Source organism: Acomys minous (assembly GCF_964271855.1).
Source record: "Acomys minous genome assembly, chromosome: 8".
Taxonomy (NCBI): Eukaryota; Metazoa; Chordata; class Mammalia; order Rodentia; family Muridae; genus Acomys; species Acomys minous.
The window spans coordinates 89,958,360-89,975,516 of NC_140489.1; the positions used below are offsets into that span (position 1 = coordinate 89,958,360).

Sequence of the window (17,157 nt, forward strand, 5' to 3'; positions counted from 1 at the left end):
CTGTATAAGCACTCTACCACTAAGTTAGAGCCCAAGCTCTGTGTTTTCTCATATTTGCTCAATCGCAATAGTTTGTGATCTAAAGATCTATCAAATCATACAAACATTTCCCAACATCCCTCCATTGCTGCTCTACAGAGCTTATGAAGGGCTCCATGAAATACAAAAATTTATATTATATTTTTCACATGTGGAATAAACTCAAACCAATTTATCATCTAAGTCAAGAATTTAATAAATGTTTAAGCAGACGCTTTTTACTAATTTGAACAAAATGCATGGGTTAATTCATTTAACAATTTTTTTATTCACTTTACCTCCCGATTATAGCTCCCTCCCTCCTTTCCTCCCAGTCTGGTCCTACCCTTCCTCTCTCTTTCCCCCTTTCCCCTCCCCTACACCTCAGGAAAGGGGATTTCTCCCCCCCCCCCCCACACCAACCCAACACAGCATATCAAGTTGCATCAGGACTGATCACACCCTCTTCCACTGAGGTGGGGCAAAGGAGCCCAGCCAAAAGAAAGTGATCAAAAAATAGGCAACAGAGTCCATGTCAGAGACAGCCCCTGCTCCCCTTACTAGAGGACCCACATGAAGACCAAGCTGCTCATCTGCATATGTGTAGAGGGCCTAGGTCCAGTCCATGCATGGTCTTTGGTTGGTGATTCAGTCTCTATATGACCCCCTAGGCCCAGGTTAATTGACTCTGTTAGTCAATGACAAATCGTAAGTCTACATGCAGTTGCTGCTTAACTGCTAGTGGATTTACAGCTTGAGAAAACCATTATAAGTAGAAATTTTACATAGCACAATGGCTAGGAGACTCAGTGTGCTTGCAGCATCATCACTTTCTTCCACTTTTTATCATATTGGTGAGAGAGCAATATAACCCAACATCGTAAAAGTATGGTGGCACTTATATCAGCCTGGGCAGGGCTCAGCATTCAGAATTCGAAGCATAGTTGCAACTTTATGTCTCATAAAGCCAAAATCACCTCAACCCAACTATCTTGTGGGAGGGAGGATGGGAAGGAGGGAAAAGGGGGAAAGCAAGAGAGAGAGAGAGAAAGAGAGAGAGAGAGAACTCTGATCAGAGTCAGGTTCATTAGAAATGCCAAAAGGCTCAGCACTCTGATGCTGAAAATGTCACATACTGCTTTTATGAGCACTGTTCCTTGAGCCTCCACTTTAGGACACTGAGAACTCCTACCTGAGGTCAGGTCTGTAGTCTGTAAGTAGGTATTATTATCTTCAAAGCTCAGATCGCTGAGCCAAGCTGGAGGGCAGGGCACATGCCTGGTCATGAGGTAGAGATGTCAGTAGAGCCTGTATTCTTTTCCTGACACTGTCACATGTTCATATAGACAGCAGGAATTCCAATTATAAGTGCAATGCTACTCAAAGTCTTTTCAGGTCAACACCCCCTGAGCCACTGCAGATAGAGCTGTTATAATGAACAAATCCCATATCAACAGAAGCTGTAGGAAAGCTAAAGTCATTTTGTCCTCATATAAAACCTGAGGTAGATAGTCGTTAGCATACTTGTCCTGGATAGACTAATTATCTCTTTCAGGATCTGAAGCATTTTTGAACATTTACTCTGCTGTCTTGAGTTTGACCTTTGACCTCAGAGTTCAAGATGGTGGTTGGGGCATCAATTGCCACTTCCAGCAAAGCAGGGAAGGGATAAAGAAGAAAGGGGAAAGGGAGCCACAGCTGACCGGAAAGTATTTCTTGGCAGTGGCCAAACAACAACACATCCTCCTTTGTATCATTGACCAGAACTTAGCCACACAAGAAGCTTGGATTACAACCTTCCCCCAGACCCCAACTCCAGACATCAGCAGGGATGGAGGCTGATCATGAACCCCCTTGCTCTATCTTTCCCAAGGGCAGGGTGGTTGCTTAGACAAGGACCAGATTTCCCACACTCTCTTGCAGTCAGAAACAATTAAAATACATGAGCAGAGATAGCGTGAGTACAGGCCAAAGTAATTCCTCCATAAACACACCTCCTCCCATCCACCTTTTAACTATTCACTGACATCCTGGGTTGGGCTAGATGTTATTATAAATATGATAGAGTTGCAATTTTGTCACTGGATCTCTGAATGCTGATTGGGCAAGAGTCTCTTATTAATTAGAGATACATTTTAGGCACAATGTATACAATAAATAAACTTCCACTGTGTTTAATTATTTATATTCTTGGAGATTATTGTAGTTTCTATCATAAGTTATAAATAGGATTATAATAATATATAATGCTAATGAAAGGATCTTGTCAGTTTCTCTTTAAACCTGTGTATCCTCAGGATCTGCCACTTTACTTATTACCATAGTAAGTTCTAAATAAAGTCTGGGTGAATTATTACTGAATACTGGTGGCAGTCACCAGACACTATGGGAACTCAGAGGAAATACTATTTAATTTACCCTAGGAACACATTACTTAATGTTCGATCCAGGGGCGTGTATGTTATAGTATTATGCTTTATATGAGGTGCAAATGCTCCATTGAATAAATTCTCTCATTTATTCTGTCCTGACTTACACACTCAAGTGGTGGTGTTGTGCCAACCAGGCAGACACCTCATATATTCAACTCATATATTCAAAAGAGGTGACCATGGACTCTGAGGAGATTTATGAAGAGTGACTTCAAGGAGAAAGATCAACTTGCAGTAATGTGAGGCCCTCAAAATGCTGATTGCATGGAAAACAGGGAGGCTTTCTTCATGCTGTTAACTTAAAATGCCCACACTCCATTCTTGTGACAGGCAGAGCATTTCCCACCAACGTGGCAGCCCAGAGCAATGATGATTCACAGTGACAAGGTGGGTTTGTAAACAGATCTTTCTCCTCGTTGATGGAAATGGTAGGTGGAAGGCTTGGACTATGACCAGCTCACTTGTCCCTACCCTTCTCTTTCACCAAAACATGCCCATCCTGGATCTGTACAGTTTTACAACTCCTGGCGTCATCCTTAGCAGACTACACTGTGTTATAGTATATTGAACACGTTTTCTTTCTAGAGTGCAAGTCTTCAGGACAGAGACTCTTTCTTGTGGACCTGAGTTGTGCGTCCCTCATGTAGTAGCTAATATGTGTCATAAATTCTGCCCTGATTTAGAGAAAAACTAGAATAGGAAAACTTATAGGGAGAAAAACAAAATCCTAGAGGGCTGTGTGAGTCTTAAGCTACGCCATCTTGGATTGAGTTTGGGACTGGGTGACAGGAGGCTTGGACTCTGACTTCAGTTTAGCTATCCGATGACCAGGCAAGCCATCTGTCTCAAAGTCCTCATTCCTAGATTGATGGAGAAGATCCCCTCTTTAGGTCTCTCATGACCCATAATGCTTTTGTGACATTGTTTGTTGGTAAACCACCTTCTGTATATATTTCACTTAGTTTATTTCATTTAGTAGGAGAGATGAATTTGAACCTTATAAAGTGAGATGACACATCACTAAGAGTAAAGGTAGGCAACCCTCTTACAGTTCCAATTATGAAACTGCCAGTGGTCATGAACAGATGTTAAGAAAGGAATCATGGAAGTTTGCCTGGTCTAGGGGTGGGGTGGGGGGGATGAAGATCCACTGAAACACAGGCGAATCCACCTTTACTGCATTTATTTAAACTTATTTCAGCTGACAAATAAACATTATATGTACTTACTGTGCACAGCAATGTTCTGATACATGGCCACATTGACAAATGGCTAAATCAAGCTACGTGTGACATAATTACTCTACATACTTTTTTTTACAGTGAGAACATTTGAATTCTACTGTCTCAGTAATTTTTGAGGTTACCTAATAACAATGCACTGTTTGTAACTACAGACCCTGAGCTCTACAATAGATGCCTCAAACTTACTGTTTGTAACTGAAGCTTTATGTCCTTTGACCAATATTCCTTCTATACTATTCTTCCTGAACAAAAAGAAAAGAAAAGAAAGAAAGATGTGAAGAGTAATCATGGTTATAAATTAGTTCAATGAGGCAATAGAGCTTTTCAGAGAAATGGGAGTACAAGAGCCACCCGTTTTCCCAAGGTGAGACAAAGGAAAGTGCTATTTTGGCGGTGTGGTTAGTCTCCCAAGGGCTGTGGGTTTGGAGCGCTGGCCCAGGGCAGTGATGTTGAGAAGGGATGGAAGTTATAAGAGGTGGGATCTGGTGAAAGTCAGTTAAGTCACTGGGCACACTGCCCTCACAAGTGACTAATGTAGCTCTCCTGGGAATCTGGTTAGTTCTACCAAGCACAGGTTGCTTTTAAAAGAGTAAGAGTAACCCCCTGCCCGCCTCTGAGGGTTCTTGCTTCCCATCTTACCATGTGATTTCTCTTTCACACTCACTTCTGCCACAATGCCATATACCATGTTCTGGTGAGCCAGAAGACCCCTTCCGGCAGCCAAACAAACGAGGCTGTCCTGTCTTCAACTCTTAGCCTCCAAAAATCTGAGGCAAATAAACCAATTTTCTTTATAAAGTAAAAAGTATTTAATTCTGTGGCAGAAAATGAGCTAATATATAAAGAAGGCCACCAAATGGTGTAGATACCTCAAAAGAAAGAAGAAAGAAAGAAGGAAGGAAGGAAGGAAGGAAGGAAAGATGACTGTGGCTTCCCTGTGGGAAAGAGCCCACATTCTTCCTGGCTATGACTTGCAAATCTACTTGAAAGTGCAAACTGACATCAGAAGTGAAGAAATCATCTTGCTTAAATAGAATGAAAGAGATTGTGGTGCCCCGTGGACCAGCAACTCTATCTGAACGATTCTAGACAATATTTATTAACATGAGTCAGAGGGAAGGAAAGGCCCCATAAATAAGCCACACAATTGAACTCTTTAGTGTTCGCTGGACTCTGTGAGGCCCAAAGCTCATGAAAACCTCAGGGAGGAAGAGGGTACCCCTTGGGGTTTGAGATATCCTCCTTCAATTACTCTGCTGCAGCAACGTGAGTATTCTTGCTGCCGCACAAACACAACAGACATGTTCCTGTCTGAGACCTTTGCTCGGCTGCTCTTCTAGGGGAACTGTTTTCTGCAAGTTCATGTACTGATTCCTTCACTTCCCTCAAGACTATTTAAAGTGGACCTCGCACACTACTCCAAGTGTGATACTCAGTTCCCATAGCATCCTGCCCCTTTCTCCCACCATCCATGTCCCGTTCGTGTTCTGCCTCACCTAGGTCTACATTTTCTTCCTGATGTGATACATTCAGCACACAGCTCAATTGCATATGCTATTCAGAGTTGCCAAAAACAAATCTTTTCTTCACCAATGGATCCCAACTTCCTAAAGCAGTCCATGACACACACCGATTTCCAGAAGTCTCTGCTAGGAAATGATGAAATGAATGAGCTAATTACAACATTCCATTGATTTTTTTTAATCTTATTCTTGAAAAGGAAGCAGTTTGGTTTGACCTCAGACAGCCTGGAGAATGGCTCATATAGAATCCCCAGGCATCAGCCAAATCCACAGCACATTGTAGACGATTCCAAATTATTTGGACAAAAAGAAAAGCTGTAGCCAATTGAATTATAGTTCAGAAGATAACTCAGATAGGGGTTCTAGGTTTTCAAGTTCTCTCCACAATTGTGTGGAGGGCAGGGACTGACTGGGACATGAACTCTGGTGCTATTTGGTGGAACTATTTGACCACTTCCCCTTTGTGCGGAGATCTGGTGACACTCAGACGAAGAGTAAGCAAGCTACCAGGAAGTGATCTGATAGGCTGTGATCTTATAGTGGGGGATGAGGTCCTCTTCTCTCATAGACCCAGTGGACGGGAATAGGATGAAAGAGCGAAGGAGGGGAAAGGGAAATTACAAGTGAGGGGATAAGAATTTAGATGTAATCTGAAAAAATTCCTTAAAAAAAAAAAAAAAGAAGTCATACGGTACGGACCATGTCGACTGAGCCTTCTATCCCGGGACAGACATTGCTTGTACTGTGAGAGGCAGGGAGTTGGAAACATGCCTGATTGTTGTGTTCATTGGACAAATTGAAAGTCATCTTTGATAATCTTGACAGAAAAATACAGCAGAAATTTTAAATTTTCTTTGAGTCTAGATATTGTGTAGTTTCACTAAAGTGTAATGAACTGGTAGGCTGGAGAGAGATCTCTGTGGTTAAGAGCACTGGCTTTCCTGGGCACTGTGCCTGTGAAATTCACAGACATAGATGTAAACAAAATACTCATATGTATAAAATAATTTTTTAAAAGGCAATGAACTATTCAATATATGGACATCTAAAGACACTGGATACTGCTATTAGTTTGTCAGTGTTGTTCCTGGGAGGCAGGGCATCCTGTTGCCCTGGCAGGTACTGAACTCACTATGTAGCCTACAGTGAGATTGACATTCTGCTTCTGTTTCCTGGATGCTGGGAGTAAAGGTGTTAGTGACCACGCCCAGTGTAACAGGCTCTGGGGATTGTGCATGCTAGGCCAGCACTCTACCAACTGAGCCACATCTCTAGATCCAAACATTTTTATTATTAATATTTACCCTTGAAGAGTTTAACATACCCTGAAGGTGGGAAATGTCCTTAGAAAAAGAGAGCATTTATCTTCTGCCTTTGTAGTAATGAGACATTTGAAAGTAACATAGAAGGTCAAAAAAAAATCAGGTGAGGCACTATAAACAGGTTATTCGCACAAAATCCCTGCCATCTTCCCATCAAGGGTGTGGGAGGATAAATTCCTTCCTTCCACGGCAGTCAGGCAAAGGACAGTTGGAGAATACTGAAATAAGAATTCAGCTTCCCCAGCATTTTCTGTATTCTTATGGAACAGCGGTAGCCATAGAACAGCTGGCGCAGCTGAGATGTCTGTGTGTGAGTTCTGAGAAAGGGGTGGGGAAGTTATCGAGACTGAGAATGTGGCAGAATTATAATGCTGGTGCAGATGGGTGGGGACACACAGAGAGCACACCTGCTGCTTGTGAGGAGTGTCACTCAGGGAAAGATCAGTGATGACTAAACATCGTTCTGTATATAGATGAAGTTTTACAAATTCTTCCCATAGGTGAGATTTTTCTGAAGCTTCAAACAAGTTTCAAGATACTGGTCCACGCTCATCTTGCCAGGTCTGTGACAGAATAGATAAAGGGGAGAGTGCCAGATTGTGATGGATCAACTCAGAGTCCCTATGGTTGTTCAAATCCTGGCAGGCTGATGGACTGAGAGCCAAAGTGTCCTTCTAGGTATCTGCCAGAGGTCTTTTTATTATTATTTTTTAATTGAAAAATAAAATCGTTCATATTACATTTCAATTGCTATCCCATATTGTGCATCCTCCCATTCCTCCCTCCCTCCCACTTTCACCCCATTCCCCTTCCCTATGACTGTGACTGATGAGGACCTCCTCCCCTTGAATATGATGCTAGGGTATCAGGTTTCTTCTTGGTAGTCTGCTATCCTTCCTCCGAGTGCCATAGGGCCTCCCCATCAAGGGGACATGACTGCCAGGAGGTCTTAGTCACTGCATAGTGCTCTCCATAGGGCAGCACACACCAGTCATCTTTCTTCTTCCAAACTGATAGGAAAGCGTGTCTATCAGTATGGCATTTGTTATATTCTTAGGCAAGGAGGTAAAGCTAGCCACCGAAGCGGTGTTCTATTGCTTGGACCAGGTTCCATATCCTGTCCACAGTCAAGATAAGGGAGTTATATAGAGCTGTGTCTTCATGAGGAACAGGTCCTAGGAGCCAATTTCAAGTCTATCCATCCAAACTGTATGTTAAGAATATTATGCACATAGAGAAATCAATATCTTCAATCTTACTATAAGGTTCAGACTGATGATATTTTATAGATGAGAAAATTGAACTTCTCAAAGATGTAGTGAATCACAAACACAAGCAAATAAAAATGTGCCTGAGGTTCAGATGTAGATCACAGCAGATGTTTCTTCTACATCATCCGTCTTCCTTGGAAAGAGGAGGGGTGACCCCAGAGCCTGGCACAGGAGTTGGTAGCTGGTTTACTTTGACCTCTGCTCTCAACTCTCATAGTACAGGCATCCTGGCTATCCTCTGTGGGCACCTCAATTTCCTCTTCAAAAAGCTGATTCAAGTTCACTGACCTTAAATTTGGACCACTGATGCCACCCAAGTGAGGATGATTTTTCTAACCCCCACAAAACCAATCTTCAGAACTCAGGGCTAGAGTCCCTGCAATGGCCATCTTACAGACTGCACAGAGATGCTTTGACTGGTACATGGGAGAACATCCTCCATTTTTGGTGAGTAGGACCAGTTGCTAGTTGGTTTACAAATACCACAACAAAGCACCTAAAAGCAAATCTAGCCTTTCACCAAATCTCTCATTTTCAAGATAAAAATTTGAGAGCTGAACAGGTAACTCTCAGTAAAGTGCTTGTTTTGAAAGTACTAGGACCTGAATTCAATTCCCTGAACCCAGAAAAGTGTGGTGGCATTCATTTGTAATACCATCTCTAGAGAGGCAGTGACAAGAAGATTCCTGGAGCTGTGGCTGGTTACCTTAGCCTCCTTCATGAGCTCCATGTTAGTGAAAGACACTGATTAAAAACACAAAGTACACAGTTCCTGAGAATCAACATTTGAGGTTGACCTCTGCCCCCTACACACACACACAGACACACAAACACACAGAAACACACACACACACAAAGACACACACAAAAACACATAGAAACACACACACACACACACACACACACACACACACACACAGAGAGAGAGAGAGAGAGAGAGAGAGAGAGAGAGAGAGAGAGAGACTGTAGCTTTAAGAATACCTTTAATTATAAAATATGCTCCATATAAAGGCACCAGTGTGTTTAAAAATAGTAAAATAACTCAGAGTAACATGCAGTCCTTGTTCCTGTCCTTATCTGCTGGAAGTAGCAAGCCCACTCCCAGCAATGTTCACTAGGATGTTAAGTCTTGAGACGCCAGTTACTCAGTACTAACTTTGTGTGTGCTACACTTGAGGAGGAAGGCCTGAGCATCTCCAAGTCATTTACCACCAGAATTGAATTACTCTGTAGTGCCTAAGGAGGGGTATCCTTTTTAAAATTTAAAAATAGCATTCTTGGTTTGGAAAGATGACTTAGTATGTCAAATGCTTGCATGAGGACTTGACTTTATTCCAAGCACCCATGTAAAACTCAGGTGTAGTCTCAGGTGCCAGTAATCTCAGCTGAAACAAGTGGGGCCAGGAGACTTGTTGGCAAAATGGCGAGGGATAGTGGGATTCCCAGACACTGGAAATAAAATGAAGAAGGACTGATGAAGATGCTCTGAGGTCAAGACCTGGCTTCCATGTGGACCCACAGTGGCAAGTAGACTCACACATACACATAAGCACACATGTCTAACAAACACACACAGACACACAGACACACACACATGCACACATAACACACAGACACACACAGAAGGAGTAATATTTTTTACCACTAAGTTTGAGTTCTGTGACTATAGAGGGTGAAAAGACAATCTGTAACAAGAAATCATATGCCCCTTTAGACCCCATCTCCTTTCTGAATACAATCTTCCCTTTAAAGCACTGTGCATCTCTAGACCTTGCTGAAGATCTATCTATAACATGACCAGAAGTCTTGAGCCTGCCTGCATGCTAGTGTATATGCATCACCCAATGTCCCCACAAAAGAATGCATGTCTGTTTTCAACACTGATCTTAGGGGACAGAGATGTGACATTTTGAGCTACTGTGGAAGGGATGGACTCCCTGCAAACTGGGATTCAAGGGGTGTTACTTTTCCTTGGGGATCAAAGTGCAGGTTTCTGTCATCTCCCTCTCTGTATGCCTGACAACCAGGAGCATGGAGGTGCCTGGGGCCATTTACAGGCAGGCAAGGAAACAGCTGTACAGATACAGTGCCCTGACCACCACAGTCTCTTCTCCTTTCCTCCCCTTCATCCTCTGCACCACAGGCTTTCCTCTTCCAAAGAAAGCCTCATGTTTTACTTTCCAGTTATGCTATGCTAGGACAGAGGCCAACTATACAAGCCATTCACTTCCCAACTTCACTGCATTATGTAGTGGAGCTGAATTCCAAAACTGAGATGCAGTGCATTCATCCCAGTGAGAACCGAGGAGGGCCGCTTCAGGAAGGCCGCTCTAGCGGCAAGACTCAGGGGTGGGATTCATCAGCTGCGATCTCAAGGCAAATGCTTTCTGTGTCATAATCATGATGATTACCTTCAAACGTTGCTGACTAAATAAAAAAACTGACTCACAAAACATGGACTGATGCTGCATGTGGGAGAAGCAGAAGCCAGCTTGTATACAGGGACACACACAAAATAGGATGCTCTACTGAGCATCAGTCTTTACAGCTCTGGAAGAAGAAAGATGACAGAAATGGTCCTTTGTGGATGCAGTGGGCATTCTTTTGTCAACGTAAGAGATGAGAACTAGACAAATTGGACCTGAAGAGTGCCCCTGTAGGTATGTGGCTCATGGACCCAGGGGGAGGCAGCAGCCACACCTTCAGGGTGTACCTCCGAATCCCTGGATCTTAATTCAGGCTGCGGCACTGCCCTGGTCTCCCTCTAGGCAAGATGTTCCTATCACACAGCTTATGTAATCTAGAGGTCAGATGGAAAGGGACAAGGGGGCTTGCATTTGAGCCATCCTTCCATTCATTCATTCTGCAATGCCGGTAGACTCTCCTGAAGCAATAGAAATGTTCTATTACTGCAGAGCACTGTGGGTGTTGTAGTCGCTATTCACTTGTGGCCATTGGGATCCTGCCATTGGGCAAGAGCTGAACACTTTACTTCCCTTCAGCTAATTTAAATCTGGATAGCTACAAGTGACTAGTGGCTATCTTCCGGGGTGGTGTTGCACAATGCTTATTTATAATAAAAAAATATTGGCTGAAAATCTTTGAAGGTACTCCTAGGAAGTTGCTTGATAAGAATTTTTGAGGATGAGTGGGTACTTGACATGAAGGAAACAAACTGGCAGATGATTATAATAAATTAAGAACTAGGTTTTATAAGTTACATATAATGAGGCTGGAGAGATGGTTCAGCAGTTTAGAATATAAACTGCTCTCTCAGAAGACAGGAGTTTAATTCTCAACATCTACATCAGGCAACTCACAACTGCTTGTAACTCCAGCTTCAGGGAAAAAAATCTAACGCCATCTTCTGGCCTCAGTGGGTACTGCACTCATGTGCACATACCCACCCATACCCACTTATATATACAACCCCACATATTTAAATAATAAAAATAAAAATTTAATAGGATAGTCATACAATTTCATGAGAATAACTATATACATATTTCCAGTGGAAGAATAATTTTATTTACTTATTTATATTTATAATAGCTGAAAATAATTTAGAATGTCCAAGGCCAATCCAAGTATCTCTTCATAGCAAATAGATATTTATGTTGCAGCTGGAAAGGCATCCTGACAGAGAGCACAGAAGGCTGAACAATGTGTTCCGGTAACAGCTTTGTGGAGAGTAATGGCTCAGACAAGATGGGCTTGAAGATGGCATAGGAGGCAGAAGGAACTGTGCATTATCTCCATCCCAGACATGAAAGTACACATTTGGATGATAAAATATATTGTAGAGGTAGCAGCAACAACAGAAACCGGGAAGATTTCTTCTCAGAATATGTAAGCCATGTTCTCAAGTTGTTATGTCATCCTCTGCCATTCCCCAGGAGAGCAGTGGTTGCTCTTTCCAGCAGCAGACAGTTGCCTGCTACCCTAGGTGGGAACACAGGTGATTGAGTGGAACCAGGTGGAGCTCATGGAGAAATTCACGCTGGAGATGGACTTGAAACACCAGTAAAAGGCTGTAGGAGTAGGAGTGGGGCTGGAATATAGGGATTCCTTTTTTAAAGATTTATTTATTTATCATGTATACAGTGTTCTGCCTCCATGCGTGTCTATACACCAGAAGAGGGCACCAGATCTCATTATAGACGGTAGTGAGCCACCATGTGGTTTCTGGGAATTGAACTCAGGACCTGTGAAAGAACAGACAGTGCTCTTACCCTCTGAGCCATCTCTCCAGCTCCAAAGATATAGAGATTCTTATCTGAGAATCTGTGTACCTTCTGGCTGGACATCCAAAGAGAGAATAACTCTGAATTATGCATAACAGTGTTCAGTAGCAAAAAAAAAAAAAAAAAAAAAAAAAAAAAAAAAAAAAGAAAGAAAAAAGAAAAAAGAAGAAGAAAAATATAGTTACATATATATTTAGTGAAAGGGAAAAACCTAACAATACAGTTTAAGATTAGTGTTTTCTTTTTAAAAATTATTTATTTATGTGTATGTTTTGTCTCTGTGTATGCTGTGTGTATGTATGTGTATATGTATATGCATGTATATGTGTGCTGTGTGTATGTGTGCTTGTTCTGTGTGTGTATGTGTGTGTATCAATGTGTATATATACTGTGTGTATGTATGTGTGTATATGTTGTCTATGTGTAAATCTATGTGCTGTGTATGTGTGTATATCTGTGTGTATTTTTGTGTCTATGTGTATATACGTAAACCCAGGAGAGAACATCAGATCCCCCAGAGCTGGATTTACAGATGGTTATAAACCACCCACTATACCTGTTGGGAACATAGCCCAGGTCCTCTGGAAGAGCAACAAGTACTCTTAACCACCGAGACATTTTTCTAGCCTCCAAACTAGTCTTTCTTAATATTCTACCAAGATATACAGGATTTAACTCTGGGGAAGAACAACTTTTTGTTTGGGAAAGTTATTTTCATTAAAGGATATAAATTAATGAACAGTGTCTTGGCCTCACACTGATGACAGACGAATAAGAGCTATGTGGCCTCTGTACCATGAAGCCCAGAAAAGAAGCTTGTGGGAGCATCACCTGTACAATGTATGAACACAGGGTTTGTTCTCTGTCTGATGTGGCTTGTGGGAACTGACCTTATGTCGCCTGCAATAGCAATTCGTGTTCATAACCAGTGAGGTACCTCTCCAGTACCATGGTGAAGACTTTTTCAGAGGAGGTCTGGCCTTGCTTGATCCTGCCGCTTGGGGTCTGGAATGTCTTTCAAAGGCCATTTGTTAAATGTTCGGTTGCCAGCCGTGGCGCCATTGGGCAGTAGTAGAACCCTTAAGGATTGAGACCTAGTTGAAGTCATCAGGATGCAGGGATGTTGGGTCCAAGCCTCTTCCTCTTTCTCTTTTTTCTTTGGTTCTCAGCCACCTTGAAGTGTGAGCAGCTTTCTGTTGCCCTTCGCCCCCGGCTATGATGACTGACCTTATCACAGATTCCCCTATCAATGGCCCTAAATAGCCATAACCTCAAACTGTGAGCCCAAATTGCCTTTTTCCTCTTGATCAATTGTTAGCACCAGGTAGTTGTGACAGCAGTAGAAAAGTGACTGGTAACAGGACACTGGCGGACAACTATCAGAAGGTGACCTAGAGGTGTTGAAGATTAGGACGTTACAAGGCCTGGTTCGTGTGTGTGTGTGTGTGTGTGTGTGTGTGTGTGTGTGTGTGTGTGTGTGTGTGTACACGCGCTTATCAGGAAGAACAGCACACACAGAGGCCCTTCAGTTAGGGATTATCTAGATTCTTCACTGTCTTCCAGGATGGAGACGAAAGCCATTCTCTTAGAGTCTGGGAGCAACCAAGCAGCAGGCGGCTGCTGGGCAAGCTGGGAATATCCAAAGGGCAATATCGAAAGTGCTTAGTCTTGCTGCTGGGGTTGGGGATGTGTGTTCTGATCACCAGGATCATGTCTTTTTCAAAAAGATCAAACAGTAAAGCAAATTCCATCTCTCCTTAGAAGAACTAAGTCACAGTGACCTTGCTCACGTTGTTAGGTAGCTAGTGGTTTAATAGCAGGCCCAGGGCACACAGGAGTGGACTGTCTCCTGCAGTATCAACAGCTTGTAGACCAAAGACTAGAGCTACTGGACTTTAATTACTGATCAGAAGGATGGAGGCTGAGTCCTTTCTCTAGCCCTGGGAGGAGGCATGACACCTTGAGCTGCCTGGAAGATCAGCGGTAGATGCTTATCTAAACTGGCCCCAGGAGCCCTAAGCCTCACAAGATGACTGCTTGATGGTTTTCTGATAAAGAGAAAGGATACACCTTCGCTTCCACCTGTATGAGCTAATCCAAAGTGGGCTGTCAATCACCTGGACAAGAAAATGCTCCCCTCAGGGAAAGCTGCCTGTTCTAGAGACATTCGACACAGTATAAATCCTCCCTAAAGCAGCAAAACAATCATCCTTTTAGCCACTGCCCATGCTCACCCCTTGAGAGTGCATTTTGCCGTTCTCTGCAGTGACTCTGTTTATCTTCTGTGCTGTGTGCTATGTGTTTCACCTGACTTTTCCGTGGAGATGACAAGGACTCAGGACCTGAGAGGAGTCCAGAGAGAGAGAGAGAGAGAGAGAGAGAGAGAGAGATCATGGTGACAACATAAAGGGCAATATTTTTTAAAACTTGTGACAAAGTGTAAAACAGATAGGGCCCTTTAAAAACACAAATGATTTGCAAGTGGAGGAAGCCAGCTCCTAGGCATATGCACTGGGATCCAGGTCAACTAAGGTTTGCTCTTGCAGAAAGCAAGCCTCTGCATTCTGTGCTCATGTGATTCCTCATCGAGACAGCTGATCTCAGGGCTTCAGGGCCAAAGGCACAGTGTGCATGGCTGCCTCCTATTAACTCTAGCTGGAAACCCCAGTAAGGGTATAGACCTGACTTTCTCTCCAGCCCCATTGTTGAAGTCTCACTCACAGTGTTCAAAAATGACAAACTCAAAGTATACTCATCTGGCTAGTTTTCATTTCTTTCTTTCTTTCTTTTTTCTTTTTGGAAAGGGTTGATTTAGGACCATAGTCTCTTGGTGACAATGGAAATGTCTGAAATGAGGAGTGGCCATCTTCACTATTAAGCTCCCCTAAAATGAAGAGAATTAGGGAATAATGAGTTGGGATGGGAGAGGCTGATGGGAGTTCTGACTGAGAAGGGTGAGTTCTTTTCTGTTTGATTCTGAAAGGTGGATGCTGAAAGCTTCCATGAGAGGCAAGGCAAAGTGCTTCTTGTTATATAAAGAGGCAAGCTAGGATTTCAGAGAGCAGTGCGGGCAGGCCAGGATCCCAGAAAGGCTCCTTATGTCTGAAATACGTGGTGGATCTGAGTCTGTAAATGCTGTATGTCATCATATCTTTGAAGGCTCAGAACTTGTTGGCTGATGTTCTTTGTTTTTGTCCTCTTTTAGGATATTGCTCCTGTTGGGAAGGAGCCTGGTGGCTGGAAGTACCATAGGAAAAAGCCACAAAGTACTAATGCCTGAACCTGCATGAAACAGAGAAGTGGCAGGGGCCATGGGGGCTGTTGCTTTGTAGTGTAGCCTTTCACCTTTGCCATAGCCTGTATAGAGCTAGCCAGAGCAGTAGGAGAGTGAAGAAAATAAAGGGCATAAGTTTCCAGAAGAAGGTGCTGGAAGGACAGGGTGTTAAGCCTCCAGAGTAGGTTTGGAGTGCCAGCCAGGTTCTCCTTGCTGATGGCTCAGTCTGAGGTGGCTTGGGAGAAGAGCTTGAGATAGAATTAGGCCATGTCGCAGAAAGTCCCGCGTGCTGCGTGGAGAAGTTTGCATATGGAACAGTGGACTAATTTTAAACAGAGGAATGGAACGACACAGTCAGATTTGGGTTTTCCACAGATTGCCCTAGTTTCGTAAAGAGACTAGAGCAAAGACATATTTTGTGGCAATGGTAGAGAAAGCACATTCTAGGTCAACCATAGTAAAGTGGAGAAGAAAAGGTGGGCATTTGTTATTTTCCGGTGTGCAGACACAGAAATTGGGATGCGTTTGGTAGAGGGGGGAGGAGGCTCCTAGCTCACATACTTGTCCGCAGCCATCTTAAGCAGCAGGCATCATCCTGCTAAAAGGGGAGAACACATACTTTTGGGCAAATTGAAGAATTTCCTTCTTAGTGTAAGTTTATGTCTGGGTGGTTCAACTATTCCTCAAACCATGCTTACAGATGTCATTTCCTATTTCAAGGCAAAACGTGTAGAAATTGGAGCAGACCTGCAGAAAATGGACAGGGGTGTGCACAAAGGGAGAGCTGGGGTTTCTCAGTAAACTTTTAAAGTGAGGCACATTGGGCTAAGTGGTTCAAGAGGGGGGAAGACTGAAATTTATATGGGCCATCAAGCTGAGCTGGTTATGTTTAGAGGTTAGCATGAGGAAATCCATGAAAACAACTGTTTTCAAGTATATAACATACTCCTGGGGAGGGAGACTCCTCAGTTTGGCTTCTCTAGGAAGGGTGGCTGCATGAGGAGTGACTGACGTCATATTAGAGTCGGTGTTGTTGTTTAGTAAGCAGGAGGAAGGATGGGTTCCTGAGTTCCCACTCACCACTGCTGAGGCTATCAGGAGAGGATACCGTTGAGACTGTATCCTGAACTGTCCTCAAATATCTCTGACTTCCATGGATGCTTCAAGAAGTGCCTCATCTCGGGGAGAAGACGGGAGCTTCTAACTTCAGAATTCTACTCAGCTCGCAAATGCTGCCATCCCTTCTGCTGCGAGGACCCAGGAGATTTGCTGAAAAGTGAGCTGGAAGCATCTCTGTGTGGAAAACATCTCTAATGGAATCTGTTGTCACACAGATAATCTTAATAATGCTTGAAATGGTCTCTCGCTCTTTTGGAAAGTTATGCATTCGACCAGCGTGGCATTAATATTGCAAAGAAAACTGTATTACATTTTATTTAGATCTTGCTGATATATAACTTATAATTAGCTGTGATAAAGTAGATGTAGAAGTTGTTTATGATGTCTTATAGAAGTCAGGAGGGGTTGATGCAGCTGCAGAACACGCCTGTCAAAGGTATCAGCAAACTGCTCTAAAGCAACCTTCAATTTATTAAAAATAAATCTATAAATATAGCATCAACATAGTCAACAGCCATCTCCGTGTGGTCATCAAGGACTCATCTACTTCCTGTTTGTTTCTATGCTACTTTTCCTACCTGTGATTCCCTCTCTCATCATTGTAGTGAATGCAGTGGTCATCGCGTGGACTTTCTTGCTAAAAGATCCTGAGCTCAAGGGTACTATATATCTTACTGATCCTTTCAACATTATTATCTTCTGCTTTAACT

General features: G+C 42.9%; 1 long non-coding RNA gene across 2 annotated transcripts in view; it reads left to right on the top strand.

Moving 5' to 3' along the window:
• Positions 1-16,843, top strand: part of LOC311603559 — a 184,907-nt gene extending 168,064 nt beyond the window's left edge. Inside the window, exons 4-5 of one of the 2 annotated variants that reach the window (XR_014781127.1) lie at positions 2,781-2,837; positions 15,260-16,843. This is a non-coding gene — a long non-coding RNA (uncharacterized lncRNA). Of the gene's footprint in view, positions 1-2,780; positions 2,838-7,039; positions 7,202-15,259 lie in introns of those variants that run through there. The other variant, XR_014781128.1, reaches the window with a different exon arrangement.
• Positions 16,844-17,157: the final 314 nt, after the last annotated feature.